Raw genomic sequence first — 19081 nt, forward strand, 5'->3', positions numbered from 1 at the left:
GCCAGCCTCAGGTGAATTTATCGCTATTCCCCTGCTGCCCACACCCCGAATGTTTCTTACTCACTTGTGGCGTATTCTTTTAAATTAGATTGTGAGTTCTTTGGGGCAGGGACCCCGTCTGTCTGCATGTCTGTGCAGTGCTCATCAAAATGGGGCCCTGATCCTGATTGGGGATGCTAGGCTTTACCATAATACAAATAAATAACAAACGATCAATGTTCAGTTCTCCCTGCCACTACTATGTAATGCCACAAACCCAGCTCTGTTTTCTGATGTTCTTTCTTTGGCTGTCTATATTGCCATCTGTTTAGCTGCCATTATCTGAATGTAGAGGCCTACATATTGGACAATGGAGCACAATATAGAGGACGATTGTATCTGAAGGCCAACACAGAGTAAAGGATAAAATAGATGAATGAAAGCAAAAAGACTTCTTGATTCCTAGGTGGTGGCTGTGAGAAAAGCCCTTGCTTTGTGCGCTTATCAGCATCATCTCAATTAAACCTTTGTTTCTGGAAAGACTGAAGTGAAGTCCCAGCATCCTACTGTTCTGCTAGGCCCTGATGTTGCAAGGTACTTAAGCACGTGCTTAAATACCTCACTGAGCTCATTGGGACGCAAGTGAGGCTATAGGTCCTTTGAGAAAGAAAGCTCCTCGGAGTTACAGCAAAAGAAACCATTAGATGACTCAGAAATAATAGTGGGAACTTATGCAGGAAAAGAAACCAGAGGCATTAGAGCATTGCAGAGCATAGTTTGCATGTTTACAAAGGAAGGGTGTGGAGATCTGCTTGCAGACCAGTTTTCCAGGGAGAGCAGATGACAGGCCAGATAGCGGAGCTCCCTACTGTTTTCAGAGTGTGCACTCAGTGACACCTGTGTGCAACCTCACTGGTTTCTGATTGTGCCCTGGGTGACATCTGTGCAACTCCATTGCCTTCAGTGGGCATGAGCTGGAGTACCCGATTACAGCTGAGCCTAAACGTCTCAAACCTAGCTGCCTAAAGTTTGGCTCCTAGACCCATATTTAAGTACCTGAAGTTTGGCCCGATTTTCAAAAGGTACTGAGCACATGCAGCCCCATGAATTCCAATGGGAGCTGAGGGATGCTCAGTACTTTTTTTTTAGGCTCCGAGGTTTGGAAAGCTTGGCCTTACTAAACAATTGTCTTGGCGACGTACAGGGAGGAACAGAATCCAGCTCGCGCTCCCTTAGCTGTGCAGGTTCCACCGGGCTGTAGAGCAGCAAACACCTATCTTTGCAATGAAAACGCTCAGGAGTGGCTCTGATACACAGCAGGCAGGAGGTCCCTTTCCAGACCCCGGTCGGAGCAGAATCTCACCTGAAATGCTTGCTTGAGCTGCCATGTGTTCGCCAGCACCCAAGCTGCTGTGCTGCTGCTCCCAATGCAGGTGATGTGGAGGGATTTTTTGGCTAATCCCTTTATTTCAATGTTGGGTAAGCCTAGATCTCTGCTCCTCTCATTTGTACCTTTCGGACAAGGAGCCCCATCGTTGGAGGGTGAAATTCACCCCTGCGCACTGGCTCCAGTCCCACTTTTACCCATCAGTGGTGCACAGGCCCTGTCGCTGGCCCTCTGCACTGGGGTGAAATTCATTAGTACCACCAGTCTGCTACCGACTTGGAGGTCGCTCTGCGGCAGCAGCAATGGGAATCAACCTCCATTTTAAAGCTCTTTGCTACAATATTTCAAACATGCTCTTCCAAGCTAAAATACACACTCCAAAATGTCACTCTTCATGGTGCCATTGGACAGCTATCTCAGTACTGGGGGGTCTGGCCAGCAGCAGCTTCAGAGAAATTAGTTGGATAAGGATGTTGAACACAAGGGACTTAGTTACATGCATGGAGGCGAAGGATTTGGGATTATTGCGGGGAATCCACCTTCCCAGGATTCAGTTGCAAGAATAAAGGCAAATGAGACACTAACCATTATGGGCCTGATCCAAAGCTTCCTAAGTCAATGGGAGTCTTTCCATTGACTTCAGTGGGTTTTGAATCCAGGTCTCTGGGCAGAGGGTGAGACCAGAAACCAAAGAGGTGAAAACAGGGGCTGGATGAGGCTCCAGGGTGAGCCTCTGCCTGGGTTGCTGTGTTCAGGGCTGGGCTCTTCCCACAAGGAGGGAGGTTGCCGCCCTGGAGAAGGGGGCAGAGGAGGGCACCAAAGCTGATCCTAGGTCTGAAGAATCTAAATTTGCAGGAAAGATGAGTGTTTGTTGGGCAGCGGGTTTGGCTGATTCCCCTGGGAAGGAGATGATTCTGCCACGAGGTTTGAGGTTTGCACATTTCTCAAAGGCATCAAAGTGAGTCAATAGACAGAAACTGTCCCCGCAGGAGAGGGGGATCAAAAATGAGGGGTGTGACCTAACCTTAAGGACAGCAGGCAGGCCACAGGAGTTTAGGCAGAGTTTTTAGGTCACAGGCCCAGTTTCCAGGCATCGATTTCTTTTGGAAACAGCATTTGACTGAAGAAAGATGGGAGACTGAGGCCCCTTCCAGCCCTCGATCAGAGCTCAATAGTGTTTTAGTGCCATCATTCGAGATGGGAAGGACCCTCTTGTCTCTGTCTCTGTCGGTCCCGCTCTCCCTGCCAAGCGACAGTAATTGCAGCCCTATCTCTGAGCACACACAGAGCACCAGGGCTCAGTAACACTGGCATGAGGTGGCTGCTGCAGCCTGGGGAGAACCTCACGTACCCACTGCAGCTCTGTGCCTTCTGTCGCCAGTTGCACAGCAACCTGGGAGCACATGACCTCCTCCTGACCAACCCTCGAGTTCCTCCTCTCTGACACCTGGTCCTCAGCACCCCTCCAAAAATGAAAAGCCAGTGACAGCATCTGCAATGTCAAGGAAAGACTCTCAGCGGACAGAGCCTCTGTCGCAGCCTGGGAAGCACATAACATGCTCGGAATTCTTGGCAGGCCAAAACTGGGACTGCTTTTTATTTTTTGTTTGCGGGGTGGAGGGAGGAGGGTTATGATTTAAATGTCCATTTCACTGCCAGACTAAAAATGTCAGTGGTGTGTATTAAATGACTATTGACTTCACCGTCCTCGCCCCCCCCCACCCGCCCCGACTCACCTCTTCCGCTAATGTCTCACAGGGCCACAAGGGCTTCTATAAACAGCAAACAAACTTGCAAGCTGCCCCAAATCGACACCGGAGACGTTTATCCTTAATCGAGCTGGGCGCCCTCCAACGGCTGAGCAGGACAGAGTTTCCTCCCCTCCCCCCTCCGCCAAGCTGGTGGGTTAGGACTCCTTTTGCTTCAAAGTTAAGAATAGAGTGACCTTTGAAAAGCCAGCATGGCCAATACTGCGCTCTGTTGCCTTCGCCTTGTTTCCTGACCTTCAAGAGTCTTGGGGCTGCTTATCTCCTCACCCAGCCCCCCAGAAACACTCATTGGGGGTGTGTCTGCTGAGCTGGGGTCTCCAGGGATGCAGCTGCCTTAGAGGTTAAAAACCCAACCCCATGGAAATGAGATGAGACGTACTCACCTGGCTGGTGTTCACGTTCCCTGAGCTCTCCAGCATGGCACTTGCCAATAGGTTCAGGGGAGATAGGGATCATGTGAGGTGGGCTGAGAGCTCAGATATCCCCCTTGACTCACCTTGAACTACCAGAGGGACTGTGCAGTGATGGGGTACCACTCAGGGGTCACATTGCCAGGGGCTTAGTCGCATGGGCGAGAGGCACTGTTGGAGGGTGTCTCCTGGCATTTCCAGGCGCGGGGATTTTAAAAGGAGATAAACGTTAGACACAGCGGATCCCTAACAATGAGGAATATGGGAGAGTGGCAGGTCTGTATAGAAGTACACAGAGATGGCTGATTTCCCTGGACTCAGGCGATGCCTGCTGGGGTTAGCAGGCCTGTATCTTTTACAGTCAATGAGCCCAGTTCTGGAACCCATACGGAGTAGCAAGAGACCCCTTGACTCCGATGGGACACAAGAGTAAGTTCTACTTTGTGGGAGAGGGCAGAGGTAGGGGTAGGGTTGCAGAATCACATTGTGCCTACGAATGAAAGAAATGCCATAAAGAGCAGCAGGCCTGTGTGGCGAGTTAGCTTGCTAAGCCCAGGTTTTTGGTTTGGTTTGGTTTTTAATGAATAATATTGTCTATTTTGCTAACACTTCTTGGGGGGGGTGGGGGGGGGGGGGGGGGAAAGACTGATAGGCCTATGGAAGGATTGAAAGGAGAGGCTAGAGACCTTGTGGATTGGGTCAGGGAGGGAGTTCCAGGCATAGACAACTGCCCGGCAGGCAGTGCAGAGGTGAAAGGAGAATACGGAGCGGGCAACGAGTGAAGTGAGGAGATGACATTGTTTCAGTGTCTCCCATTGGGCAGATTGTAGTCAGGTTATCGCCTCTCTGCTTAGTGTGACGCTTCTCTGTAAAGAGGGCTCCAGTGCGTCTGGTCCACAATCGCCCCTTTGTTGATCTGAACGGCCCGTCATCATAAACAGCGATGCAGATTGTCTTCAGACCTTCGTCTCTCGCCTGAGACCAAGCATGGGAAATTTCAACCCGGAAGAGGTTTCAGAAGGGTCAGTGAGCCAATGGAATGAAGGGCTTAGAATAAAAGGAGAAGAAAGCCCTGCTATGTGTGATGTGGTTAGTGCAGAATTCCAGAAAGCATCCAACTAAGCACCCCCTCAAATGGCGATTTCTCCTCCTTCCAGCAGCATGGGAAACAAGGGAATAGCTGCTCCTGCTGCCAGCAGCTGTTCTATTTAAACTCTGCACACAACTACCTGTTGCACTATAGCTATGTGTGCCTCTGCTGAGAGATGCAGCCCAGCGGGAGGAGGTGCAATGGTGGCTGTAGTAGTGCTTGGATTGTGGGATGCTCCAGGGGGCCAAAACAGCCCCCATGTGTAAGACAGAGCAGCCCCACTTCCTTACAGCCACCTATGTGCAGCTGTGCAGCCAGGATCACCCCCACCCCATCTTACTCTAGCCCCCACATGTAGCAGAGGCCGCCCAAAGCCCTTGATGATAGCCCTGTGTTCCTCCATTTAATTCTCCTCCAGCCTGTGGCAGCCCTTTGTGCCACCAGAGTGATACGTAAGGGCTGGGTCAGCAGCCAGAATAGGCACTGCCCCTCTTCTGAGTGCTAACCAGCCCATCACTGCTTAACTTTTAAAACCCAACCAGCGATGCCTAGTCCTTACTCCTTAACACTGCCTTTTCTGCCTCCTTCTTCTCTTCCTCCTCCCTGTCTGGTTCCATGCCACTCTTCCATGCTTGGGGACTCTCCCTTTTCCCCAGCGCCTCCCTCCAATCCTCTACACAGCTCACTCCTTTGGTTTCACCGTTCAGCACTGCTTTCCTCCCTGGCACAGCCTGGGCCTTCGCTCATTCTTGGTCCTGCACCAGGGGCTGTTATCAGTCTAATCTGGATAGCAATTTCCTTGGGGAAGGAAGCCTGATGTCTGTGTAGTATCCAGCACAACTCCTGTGCTGTATAAATTGTTAATAATCATCACCTGTGGTAGGACAAGCACACACCTGCTTTTTACAGCCTCTAGCTACTGCCTCTTCCTTGGCAGCTCCCCATGGCAGAACCCTCCTGGGCTACACTGACAGATCTGCTAGAGCATTGGCTGGGTATTTTATACCATTAGTTTTTGGCAAAGCACAGATGGTGAGGAGCTGAAACACAGAGTCCTGGAGCAGGGTTAGGGTGTTGACAGCAGTCCTTGGCACGAGTAACCAATCCAAGATCTTTAGTGGTCATGGCATACAACCTTGCTGTAGCAGACCAAGGAAGATCTCCAGGAAAGGTCCTCTCCCAGCTGTAAAGACCAACCAGAATCACCAGCCAGAATGATATCACCCAGGGATTGCTGCACCAGGGAACACTGCACACCGGCACCTGCTTAAATCACTCAGCACCAAATCCTGCCCCTGTCTCCGCAGCCATGGAGGGCTCAGAGCGTAGAATTTGAGTGGCTCTGCTGTGATTCTGCTCACAAGAGGGTCCACATTCCCTGCAAATCATAGAGCTCTGTTCTTGTAGGGACGCAGGGATGAGCTGGGGGAGGACGGCACATCAGTGACTATGCGGAACCACTGGTTACTGGCACCTGTGAAGGGGGAGCTCACTGATTGTGGCATGGAGGCACCAGCAGTGGTCCTTGAGTAGCTCCTCTCCCACCCCACCCCTTCCCTCGCTGCCCCTGCAGAGATACTGAACAGCCCAGCCAATCAGGCCGCATCCCAATCTGAGGGTCCCAGATTGGCCCGTTGAAAGTTCCATAATCTTGTAACATCTTCCAAGCCAAGCCAAGCCAAGCGTAGTGCCTCCTTCTATAGAGCGTGCATGACAAGATGGAAGCTTGAAAGCAGAGTTGCCGTAGAGTTATCTCTGTGCAAAACCCCCCTATACTGTCTTCACTAGCAAGCAATGTGTTCTTTTACTGGGATGACCAGGCAGTATCACAGGAAACTGGCTAAGCCAATGTTTAGCCAAGAGCCTTATGTCAATGCCCAGCATAAAGTCGTTAATAACATCTTGAAAAATGCATGGTTTGGCTGAGACATTAACTATGGCGACGCAGCTGCAACGGTGCCATTTAGGTTCCCATTATATATGTTGTATGATATGAAAAATGGGACTGTTTTGTATGCAGGAGATTCATTTGGACATGTCTACACGATGTCTCCACATGATGGAGGAGCATCCCCAACTGTTTGCAGTGTACTGTGGCAGCGTGCAGGCCAGCCAGGCAAAGTTCCTGTCACCTTACGCATTACTCTGCAGCACAGCGATGCAAGAGCGCTGCAGAAATTCATTGTGTCCAACAAAGCAGCTGGGAGAGGTCCTTCCTGAGCTTCAGTCAGCCCCGAGTGCCATCAGCCGAGCAGCACTCCAGCTAATTCGTGTTTCCCTTTTGCTAGTGTGTGTCTGCACAGCAGCCAAACCGAAAAAGAAAAGACATCCAAAGGGGAAAAATGTTACGCACTAAAAGATCAGAGGATCAAGAGCACTTTGGAGGCTCTAACATACCACACACGGGCTCTGGGCCTGTGGTCAGCCGGAAAAACCTCCGTTTAAAATTCCACACAGCCCTGCTATTTAATCCTTCTAATACAAATTCCCCCCACCCCAGTCTTAGACCAGCACTACTACTGTGGTGGCACAACTCGAGCCTTTAAGCCTTTTTGAAGTATGCAAGAGTCCCTGTTTCTCAGCAGGAGGGCTGGAAAGCTATGTCAGCAATGCCAAAAATGTTCCTGGGATTACTGTACCTTTCTGAGCAGAAACCAGGAGAGCGACCAATTAATGCCTCCTAATCTGGCTAATAAATAAAACTTGTTCTCTGCAGACGCGTCGCCTCGTTAGCCCATGCTGAGGGTGGCGGTCTAACACATCCTGTTGTGGAGCGGCTGGTCTCCATTGCCTGGTGGAATAGTCACACGTTTATACCTTCCGCAGCAGGCTATGCCATAGTTCTGAATGGAGTGGCTGGTGGTAAGGTAAGCGTCTGCATTATTATGATGAATGGTTCTATTCCAATAGTTCCCAGAGGTCTCAATCAGGATCTGGGCACCGTAGTGCCAGTTGCTGTATAAAACACACATGAAAGGGTAGTCCCTGCGCCAATCAGCTCCCAATCAAAGGCTACCTCTACACAGCACAAGATGTGCGTGGGCTAGCTTACCCAAATGAATCCAGCTAGTGTGGGTAACAAGAGCAGTGAAGACAGTGCAGCGTGGGCTTCAAAAAGGGCTTTTGTAGAACCCCGGCATGGCCCATGAGTAGATATTTGGCTTGCAGGCCTACTCTGAAGTCTATGCTGGGCTGTCTTCACTGCTCTTGTTACCCACGCTTGCTGGATTCAAGCTGATTGGGTAGGTTAGCCTAGACCGCCCCCCCCTCCTCACAATGACAATGAATGATATACAGAGTGTGGGGTGGGAGAGCTAATCCTACACACACAAAGGTTTAGCTACCCTGGTGATGGGCACTACAAAAAAAATCTAAAATAGAGAAAAAGATGCAGCTTGTATGTGCAACTATGTATTAATGATTATCAATAGGTAAAGTATGTGCCAAGCATTACCATCTGTCCTTCACTAAACTGGCTGATTTCCTATTAGCATCATGGTAGAGATTGGAGGGAGTAGAGGGTATTGGCCTTCCAGATCAGTTCAGAGAGAGCTTCCAAGGCTTTAAAGGGCGTGGGAAAGAAAGCACAGAGGTGGTTGGGTGAATAGCTTACAAAGGGGTAGACAAAGCTGGTAGAGTGGATGGTGTGGAGGAGGCGGGAGCAATGCAACAAGAGACAAGATCAGACAAGCAGGAAGGGGAAGAGCCATGGAGGGCCTCGAAGGGAGGGTAAAAAGCTTAAACTTGAGATGGTGGAAGTGGGGGAGGCAGTGGAAGGATTCCAAAAGGGGACGATGTCTTTGAATGGTGGATGAGGAAGATGATTTTAGCAGTGGTTGTTGTATGGCCCGAGTATGTGTATTGAGGGGGGGCAGGGGCTTGGTGATGTAGGTGTAAGGGAGATCAGAGAGGAGGGGGTTACATGAATCAAAGAGGCCATGAAGACCTAGACAAGAACTATACTGAGAGGGAAAAGACTGGGTCCCAATGTGGAGGAGGATCAGTGGCAGGATTTGGACAAGATGCGTGGGGTGAGGGAGCGGCTGCAGTCAAAGATGAACCTCAGGTTACAGTCCAGAATGGCAGGAAAGCTTGTACGTTCAGCAGTGACAGAGCATGTGGGGAGGGATTCAGAGACAAGATCAGGAGTTTTGTTTTGGTCTTGTTAAGGTTAAATTGCCAGTGAGACATCCAGAAAGAAACAGGCTGAGGATGGGAAGACCAGGTCATGAGTGTATTTTGAGGGAAACAGCCCAGAAAAGACTGAAAGGTTAAGGAGGAAGGAGAGCGAGGGGCTGAGAATGGGGACAAGGGAGGCTATTAGCTATGAGAGATGGGTTCTCTGGAGAAGGTGGAGGGATGGGAGACACAGAGCAGACAAGAAAGCTGTGTGCATGTGAGGGACAGGGGAGAAGGAAGAGAATGCTGGATGTAGGGTGTTAAGAGGCAGAGAGGAATGATGGGAATGGGTCGCATAGATCAGTAATGACAGCATTAAATAGTCCACCAAGGCCTAAGGATGCAACTCCCCACAGGGTTTATATTTCAGTACTGTACCTACCTACTGTTTAGTGCTTAACTTCCCGTGGCCCATTACACTCTTTGGTGTGGTTCACAGAACCCACATGGAATTAGACTTCTTTGCATAGAGGTATTTCTAAGAGAGTGTTTTTCTCAGAACAGAATTGACTTCAATGGAGTGACACCCATTCACATCAGCTGAGGATCTGGCCCATTGAACTCAATGGCGTTATGCCCATTTACACCGGTTGAGCATCTAGCTGGATACAACAACTATGCACAAGTAATGACTGGCACATAGAAATACAAAGTTGTAGCTGTTGAAAAACTTGGTGAAGGTAGGGATGAGAGCAAATCAGAACCTTAAGGGTAAACAGCCTGAGAAGAATGTTGCTGTTAGAAGGGAAAAACCCGAACATTATAAAGCCATCAAATTCTGTGTTAAGGTTAAAGTCAACAATTTGAAAGTATGGAAGTCCATAATTAAGATAACCCAACACCTTCCCTCTGCCCCTGTAGAGATGCCCGTTTTCCCTTCTTTGTGGGAGGGGCTGTTCCATAGCATGGTGGATTTGTAACTGTTGTCCTACATGCATGACACTGATGCTAAGTTCAATGTCTTGTCGACGCACGAACCATTTCTTATGTCTCTGCTAAAAAAGTCATGATTGGTTTTATATGTAGACAAGCTACTCCCTGCTTCATCTACACACAAGGGTGATGCCGGCATAGTTAAGGTGGTACAATCCCCTTAGTGCAGGCATAGATATACCAATACACAGGTGCTTTATACTGATAAAGCTATTCCGGAACAGGAAGAAGAATAGATTATCTTGGCATAAGGCACCTTTATGCTAGTATAACTGCATCTACACTAAGGCTTCTACCAGTGTACCTGTATCCACCCATAACTGACATAGTTATACTGGTGCAAAAGCTGTGTGCAGGTCAGGCCCGGATTCAATGACACCTGGGTTATTGGCTGGCTCATGGACTCATAGTCCCTAATCCTGTGAGGATCTGAGCAACTTCACAGGATCAATCTCTGAGTGAGGAATTCAGCCTTTAGGCTCATTAGACTCATTAGGAATGAAATAGCTTCTTTTTCCTGTTGACTTTGCATGGCCATAAAGAAGGGCAGAGTTGGCACAAACACTGTACAATTAACAGTGAGGAATTCTAGGTTTTTTAGTCGCTGATAAGATTAAATTGTTTGTTGCGGTTGGATAAGGCAGTCTGAGAGTCCGATTTGCATAGGGCACCGCTCGGAGGGCAAAGTTAAGGTAGTTTGGTTACCATAACTGAATTCCCACACTTTCAGCTGTTTGGATTCTTGTCCGCTTAACTTTACCTCTCCATGTCTGGATGTTTTGAGTGATTGTGAGTCCTGCTAATCACACCATTTTTGTAAGGGTTTTTAGCTGCTATCTACTCCCAGCTGTAACTGCACCTTAACTAAGTTTTGGTTTGGAAATTCCCCTAGTGGTGGTTGGGTTTATTTTTTGTTTTGTTTTTGTTTTAATTTTGAAAGAGACTTAAACACAGGGCTGGGAAGAATAGGATTCTCAGGAGGAAGAGAAGAGTGATTCATTCCCACCTGGTTCCCACTGACTTCAGGAGGGGAATGCACTTGCACAGGAGTGGGTGGGTGAGGTTCTGTGGCCTGTGGTATGCAGGAGATTGGGCTAGATGATCACGGTGGTTTCTTCTGGCCTTAAAGTCTACAAGTCTAACTCCCAAGGTCCTTTACTGCATGACGGATTGGAAGAGGAAGGGGCACAACAAGGTGGTCAGACCTTTCCCATTCATGTAGCTCTCTGGAGGGCGATCCTGCTCCAATAGGCCTAATGAGGGGTAGCAGTGGGTTTTCTCCTGGGTAAGTGCATCAGCACGTTTGTGATCCGCAGAAGGCTTGTCAGCCCCCCTCTCCCCGAGAGCCTTAGGAAGCTCATAGGGGTCTCCACTCAAAAACTTTTGGGGGCTACTTGGCAGCCTCCCGATCTGCACCCCCATCCTGACCCTTAGGGGGCTCATTGGTGCCTCCTCTAGCATGTTGGCATTTCCTAGATCTCCAAAGCCTTAGGAATCTTGTGAACGCCCAGCAAACCTAGGCAGTGTCTTCAGCCCCCGGTGACCTTACTTATGCTCTTCAGCCCCTCTGGAGGAGCTGGACTAGGCTAGTCTGAAACTCACTAGCATAACAGGACTGCAGGGTAGTGTCAGAGCTCCAGAAGAGCCTCAGACACGGGGTGAGCAGAGGGTGGACAACAAGTGCCCCAAAGCTTGCTGGAGGGTGTCTCCTCCTGCAGACCTCAGGGGTCCACGAGGATCGAAGGAATTCTTCTCTCTCCAGCCTGCTGCATCTCCTCCTAACGTATGCAGTGCTGACTCCCGCTCTGCGGCACTTGGGAGGTGTATGTGATCTGGGGAGACAGGAGAAACTGGGGACAAGGTGGGGGCATCCCACTCCTCCTTCCGAGGTTCTGTTTCCCAGCCCTGTGTCTGGATCAGGCCATGAACCCAAATTGACTGAGCAGCTCCCCAGGACCCACTGAGACATTACACGCTATAAAACATGTACAGTTAGAGTCTTATCAATGTAACGGTGGTGTTGGGCGTTAGCTCTCAGCCAGCTGAGACCAGTAAGCTACACTTGTTTGTCTCTCTTCCTTGCCAGTGCTGTTTTCTCTTTTGCTATAGTGTAAATGCTAAAAGACCTCCTGGACTCTTGCAAACATAAATTGGGAATCACTTGTCTGATTTACTTCAGATTTGGTGGGAAATTTCTCCCTTGCCTGCAGATTTCATACACCAATTTTGAAGGAGATATTCTTCTGTTTGCCGATGGTTTTGGGGGGTGCGGTGAGGGAAGAGGGCAAAACTGAGCATCACAGTAGAAAATAAGCTGCAGAGAGAGGTTGCTAGCTCTGTAATTTCATGCTGAGAGTGGCCCTGTTAAGTAAAAAGGTGCCTTTTTTTTAAACAAAAGTTTTCAGCCTACAGCTAAACTGTAAAATACATGCCTAGGTCATGATCCCGCAATCTGATCTAATCCATGTGCATGGACTCTCATGTCTGCATGGTGTCCCATTGAAGCCGGGGGGCTCTGCACAGGTGCCAGGGTCCACTCCCAGGGAGTGAGTTGCAGGATCAGAGCCTTAGATTTCCACCAAATCTGAAGTAAATCAGACAAATGGTTCCCAATCTACGTTTGCCAGAGTCCAGAAGGTCTCCAAGAAGTGACACTGCAAGCTTTTTGGGGGGAAGAACTATGTACAGCTCCTAGCATAGTGGTGCTCCAATCCTGATTAGAGACCTTGCAAAATCAATGTTACATAATCATCATAATAAATAAAAGGACATCAGCTTGATTTCTGTAGCCCCCGTAACATTTTCTATAACTTCACTTTCAGGATTCTGACCAAAACTCTTTTGAGTCGTATCATAAAAACAAAACTGTAGCCTAGTTTAAGTGGGACAGTGGGAAACAAAAACTGCTCATATGTCTTAGTCTGAATCTATTATTTCATTTGAATGAGAGAATTTAGAATATGAGCACCAAATAAGACTAGTTGGGGTCTTGACTTTTATTTCAACTTGTGTTGGTGCATAATGGTCAGGTGATCAGTGGGCAGCATTGCTTCCATTGCCAAGGAGTTAATCATAAAGGGCCTGATTCTATTTTTATCTGATCTATCTCAGGCACCTATTATCATTACTGTGGTGTCTAAGCACCTCTCACAACCTTTAATTCATGCATTCTCAGAACATCTCTGTGAGGAAGGGATGAACTAGGGGAGGCAGGGTGGCCTCATGGATAGAATACTGGACTGACACTCAGGAGACCAGAGCCAGGGATAGGATGGACCCAGTTACTGGTCTACTGGGTGATCTCTGAGCCTCAGTTTCCCCATCTGTCAAATGGGGATAATGATACTGACATTCTTTGTAAAGTGCTTTGAGATCTACTGATAAGAAGCATTATATAAGAGATTTTACATATGGGAAACCGAGGCACAAGAGACTTGCTTAGCATCTCACAGGAAGTCTATAGTAGAACATGGAGTGACCCTGGGTCTCCTGAGTCTCAGGCTGGTGTCCTAACCATTGGTCCCACCTTCCTGTCTTATTATATGAATTCATTGTGTCACAGGAATACCTAGAAGCCTCAGTCAGGACTGGGGCCCCATTTTGTTAGTTGCTGGAAAACACAAAGCAAAAGACAGTCCCTGCCCTGAAGAGTACACAGTGTAATTAAGACAAGATGCAATAAGTGAGTGAAGCCAGCAGCTGAAAGGAACAAGGGAGGCATGATGAAGTTAACATTAATAAGAACGTGTTTCCATACACCAAATAAAACAAGATAAACATCGGATGGCCCTGCTCCCAGCTACCTAGCCAGTCTCGGTTGGTCCCAGTGTCAGTTACACGGCTGAAAATTCGGATAAACTCAAATAGAGCCAGAATTTGGTTTAATTTAAAATAGCCGTTTTCAGAGGTCCCTTGCAAAAGTGTCACGACTTGTGAGCCGTGCCATGCCATAGAGCCCAGTGCTCAGGGCCATAAACTCATCTCTCTCCTGCGTTGGCAGCAACATTAGGATGACTTGACTATTTAATAGCGATATAGGCTGTTTCTCTCTACACAAAGTGTGTGTGCTGATGTTAGCCAGGATTGTAGCCACATAGGAACGAGTTTGCGCTGTATTCTGGGGGGCTGCTGGTATCTCCAGTGATGTCACCTCTCAGCAAAGCAGCCAGCAGCAGAGGCCCAGAAAATCTAGTTTTAATTAAAAAACATACTTCCAGTTATGCTGCACAGCTCACACATGTTGAGAGCTGAACTTTCACCTTGGCTAGGCGAAGCCCAGTTCTCCTTGAAAGCATGTCATGTGTCAGTCAGGCTGCGGGGGAAGGGGGACTGCCCCCACTAACAAGTTAGTGCTGTCATAGAGGTGACCGGTGAGAAAGAAATGGGGGAGAAGGGAGAGGAGGGGAAAGGAGAGCAAAGGGAAAGAGGGAGTGCAGGAAACCACAGAGGAGAGGGAAGGAGGAAGTTGACAGAAAACCAAACCGCGTCATCATTGTTATTTTTATTGTCTGTTTTACATAAGTGCCCAGGGGCGGCTACAATTCTAGGCACTGTACACACGCATACATCCGGAGACAATCTCTGCCCCAAAGAGCTTACAGTCTTCATAGACAAAACAGGAATGGAGGTACACTTATCTTCATTGTATAGATGGGGAAACTGAGGCAGGCAGCAGTTCAGTGACTTGCCCAAAATCCCACAGGGAGTCGAGGGCAGAGAAAGCTGGAATTGAACCCCGGTCTCTGGACTCTTATGACCATGCCTTATCCATAAGGCCAGTCGTTCAGTCTAGAAGAGTGTCCATTGTCAGTAAAAATTCTGTCATTACCCCTTAGCTTTTGGACCTCAAAGTGTCCCCTCAGCCCAGCATCCAAACCTGCTCTTCTCAATGCAAGAAGGGCCTCCTCTGAGGCAGGCTACTCCTCCTGACTCACCTGTGCATGAGGGCAGTGCTTCCTGCCCCATCAATATGAATGGCTGTTACTCCTGCAGTCCATTGATTACTGACTCTTTCTGGGCCTTAGCAAGACGCTTACATGGGCCATTGTAGCAAGACCCATGTATCAGCCACCTGATATTTGAACAGTATGCCCCAGGCTTAGCTAGAACTGAGCTGGGAAAGGACTCTCTGGGGAGCGAGGGAGCCCCCGGCCTCCTTTCTCTGGCCTTGCCCCCATTGGAGTCACTGGAGAAACATGAATGGCATGGTGCAGACACATCTTCAGGGAGCAGAGAGCCCCTGAAGAATATGAATCGGTGTAGGAGGTGTAAAGCAGAGGAGAAATCCATGCGCTATGGGCAGCAATGCCGCCTTCCTTCCCCCAGGAGGAGAAGAATGAACCAGTGTGGAGCCTTTGCTCCTATCACCTGTAGAGGGCTCTTCAGACTCTATTAATGTAAGGGGAATGGGTGATCCAGTTCAGAATACAAGCAGCCGTCAATACAACTCCTATCTTGGCCTCCAAGGGATAGGGAGAAAAAAACGACCTTTTATAACCTATGAGAATATGCTTGGCTCATTTGGAAGCAGAAGAAAATGCCTAAAGCCAGAGTTTGCCCTTCTCCTGCCATGAGACTTCCCACACCTAAATCAGGTAGTCACCCAGCAATATCAAGGAAGCAAGGCTGCAGTGCTGACCTCACCCGATAGGCCTGCTGCTTTACGGAGGTACGAGACTACTGGGTCATATGACTGAGGGACTTCGGTAACACAAGATGAGAACTATTTGCTGTGACTATATTAAGAACATTTCACAGGCTCCTGCCTCCTAGTTTAGGTCACTTTGCTGAGATCTGGTGTCACCGATTTAGAAAGTGCACCTCTCTGCAACAGCAGTGGAAAATCATAGGCCTCTCTGTCAGTGCAGGAGCCCACGGGAGTGACCACGCGGACTTGAAAGGGCTAAATATAGCGCTGATCCTTTTAAAAGATGGGGGTTGGTGGTCAGACAAGAGGGAAGGGGAGAGAGTCAGAGAAAGTAATAATGGTAGGAAGGGATTAGCAGGTAAAGCAATTGTTAAATGTGGGATCCAAAAACTGAAATTATATTCTAAGGAGGTGGTTTGCTGCACAATCACATTTCTGCTTTAGGATTCCCAAGACACGGTCACAAGTCAATTCGAAATACAGAGTAATCAGGCCTCAGAAATCAGATAAATATTGCTGCCAAAGAAATCAATTAAAGTAAATAATCTAGCCATTGACATTAACTAAATAACCTAGACAGTGAAACTGACTAAATAATCCAGCCACTTAAAACAACTCTAAGATTTGGCAAATGGAGCACACATGATCAATACAGCTAATGAACTTTAACAAATAGGCACACAGTCCATTTCACCTAAAACTTGTATCTAGGTACCATGGGATATTTTGAGCTACATCTTCTTCTCGTATAAACAGGTGTGAATTCATTACAGTCCTTGGGGTTGTTCCCACCTATATCAGGCATGAATTCTGTCCCTCTGATCTAACGACTCGGTGAGCTTGGGCATAGGACAAAAAAAATTCAGTGATGTCATTTGCCACAAATGATGCATTTGTAAACTATCTGGCTTCTAACTGGCTGAAGCACAAAGTGAGTTCATTCTCTGGGCCTATCAGAATGCACCTTTTTGAAAATGAAAGGGACAACACGTCCCCCACGCAGCTGTCACTTTATAATGAATGCCCCAGTGGCCTCACAGTCTGTTTGCTCTCGCATGATTTGGTCATTCAGTGCAAGAGAGACGAAACCTCTGGAACAGCCTGGCTGCAGTATTAGTCTCATGTGCAGAAGACAAAAATAGGTCAGCTCTACGTTCTGTTGTCACTAAATTCACTGGCTTCCCCTTGGCATTGACATCACAGCAATGACCATCCTCCTGGTCATGTTCTGACCATGAGCTTGGAACAATGTAGGCAAGCAGGGCCATGTGGTTGGTATGTCTCATCATCTGGGCTACCGAGGTGCACTCTGAAGGAATAAAACCCTGCGTGGCCATCCAAGATGTTTCTAAAGAGTCAGTTCCTCAGAGCCTGCTGCTTATTCCCCACCTTTTGCCACAGCCTTCTTTTTTTGACATCACTGTTGATTTACATGGAGACAACTATGATGTCATGCTCAGCTGATTGTGACTTGTAGGTGTGCGCACAGGCACTCTGAGCTTTGTTACAGTAATCTGCTAGGGTCCCTACTTGTATTTGTACTACAAGGCATGTGTTATTTGGCAGTTAATTCATGTTAAGAATTAATGGAAAGAGCAGTGGTGTGTACGTACTCAAACACACACTCACAATCCCAGAGATTAAACATGCCCTTTCTGATGGTGGTTCAAATTGGTGCTCTAAACACAACTAGGCATTTAATTACTATGCTCAGGATGCAGTTATTGTATATATGTAGGGGGATAACTGTAAAGGCCCAAAGAGCAGATGCCCAATTCCCATTGGAAGTTAGTGGAACTTGAATGCCAAGCCCCAACTTGTGCTGTTGATATCTCCCCTTAATAAGCACAGATGGTTGAAATAATCAAGGCTGTTCAATAGCTATGAGATAGCACATCTCACGGTGTGAGAGAAGGCAAAGCTTCAGAAATATGCTTGGTAATCAGCTGACAGCTAATATACAATAATTGTCTTATCGCATCCAAAGGTTCACATCTGAATGCATGGTACTGTGAACTGTGTGTTATTAGGAGACTCTCACTCTGCAGCCCCTTACCTACATAATCTTTACTTCTCATTGACTTCAGTGGCACTGCACGAGTGAGTAGGGACTAGTCATGTGAGTAACGATTGATAGCATCAAGCCCCAGCTAAGAATTATAATGTATTTGCCTCTAAGGCTTAACTAGAGCCGGGGCCAGTGCAAATTTTCTGCTCTGGCCTGAATTCTGGCCAGACAACCCCAGCAACGCAGGCCTGAAAAACCATCCAGACTTTCAAAGCATGTCCTGCCAATTCCCTTCCCAGCCCAGTCACCTTGCAGATTCTGAGCCTCTCGAGTGAGGTCTTTGTTTCACACAAAATCTGTAGAAGGATCAATATTGGTAGTGCCTCGAGGTGTATGGACGTGGTCAGAGTTGAGTATGACCAGCACTGTCAGATATTGCTAAAGCTCCAGTGAGGGTTTAGGATAAATCTTTGTCCTGATGCAATAACTTTCCTCCAAGGATTGCACAGGACTCTTTGGGGGTGGGTAAGTATTGTTATGCTCATTTTACAGATGGGCACATGGTGCAACCTGTTCAAGCGACTCACCCAAGGTCTGTTTCAAAGCTGGAAATAAAACTTGTGTCTTTACTTCCAGTCCCCTGCTTCTAACCACTAGTGCACACTCCCCTCCTACCACTGGTCATATCCGGGAAGGCCAGACTCTCAGGCCCTTGTTCTCACATGTTAGACCACACTGCCTCCCATTTTTCGTTAACTGACAGGTATTTCTAACAAATCCTGGCATAAATGTTATCTGACCTAAATGAAAACTTTGAGATGCATGTAAAATGCCACCATTTTATGTCTGTTTTTCATTGCAGTTGATAGAAATGGGTAGCTGGGAAAGGGTTGTGCATGTGTTGGTGAGCATGTATGCATAACTGCTTCTATATTCATGCATCTGTATTCATATATGTTTGTGTGAAGGCATGTATAGTTTGCCTCCCCATTTTCCTGCATGTGTGTATCTATTTGTGCGTAAGACTGCGTGTGCCTGTGTGTTTGTACATGTGGCACTGTACCCTGGAGTGTGCTCCGGCCTGCTAGCAGGGAAGGGTAGATCTGACTAAAGCTCCTCTAACATTTGAAAGCACATTTGCCTGTGCACATTAAGCTGCGGTCAAACATCATCCACATGCTTTGCAATGTCCTCATTAGAAGCAACTCTGCAAAGATGAAGGTCTCAATCGGCAGAAAGGGTGTGTCAGGTCTTTGGATCCGGGTGTGTAAACAAGGGCACAACAGATTTGGAGAGTATAAACTCTGCAACCCTATAAGACTAAACTCCTGTGACATATTTATGTTTCCTCATACACAAATCACATTGACTCTCACACTCCCCTCTCACGCGGCGTCACTGGACTTCAAACGGAGCAGAGGAGGCAGCTGGATTCATTAAACAACATCTTGGGCACCATGAACATGTGCCAGATCATAAGGAGGAGAGTCACAATTAAAACGTCAAACTGGATCACATTGCTCTAACAAAGTCGGAGAGGATTTCCCTCTCTGTGCCTTTCTGTTTACCCTGTTTCGGGAGCTGAGGCTGCTTTTTCCATGCTGTGGTTTTCATCCCACGCGGGAGACATACACAATAGATTGTTCGTACAATATCTGCTTCCTACATGATATAATTTG

The 19081-nt window shown here is 47.8% G+C and overlaps 1 long non-coding RNA gene across 1 annotated transcript in view; it reads left to right on the top strand.

Moving 5' to 3' along the window:
* Nucleotides 1-19081, top strand: part of LOC117874586 — a 92381-nt gene that overhangs the window by 33766 nt on the left and 39534 nt on the right. Inside the window, exon 2 of the long non-coding RNA XR_004645033.1 lies at nucleotides 7352-7502. This is a non-coding gene — a long non-coding RNA (uncharacterized LOC117874586). The remainder of the gene's footprint in view (nucleotides 1-7351; nucleotides 7503-19081) is intronic.

This window comes from Trachemys scripta, chromosome 3, assembly GCF_013100865.1.
Source record: "Trachemys scripta elegans isolate TJP31775 chromosome 3, CAS_Tse_1.0, whole genome shotgun sequence".
NCBI lineage: Eukaryota > Metazoa > Chordata > Testudines > Emydidae > Trachemys > Trachemys scripta.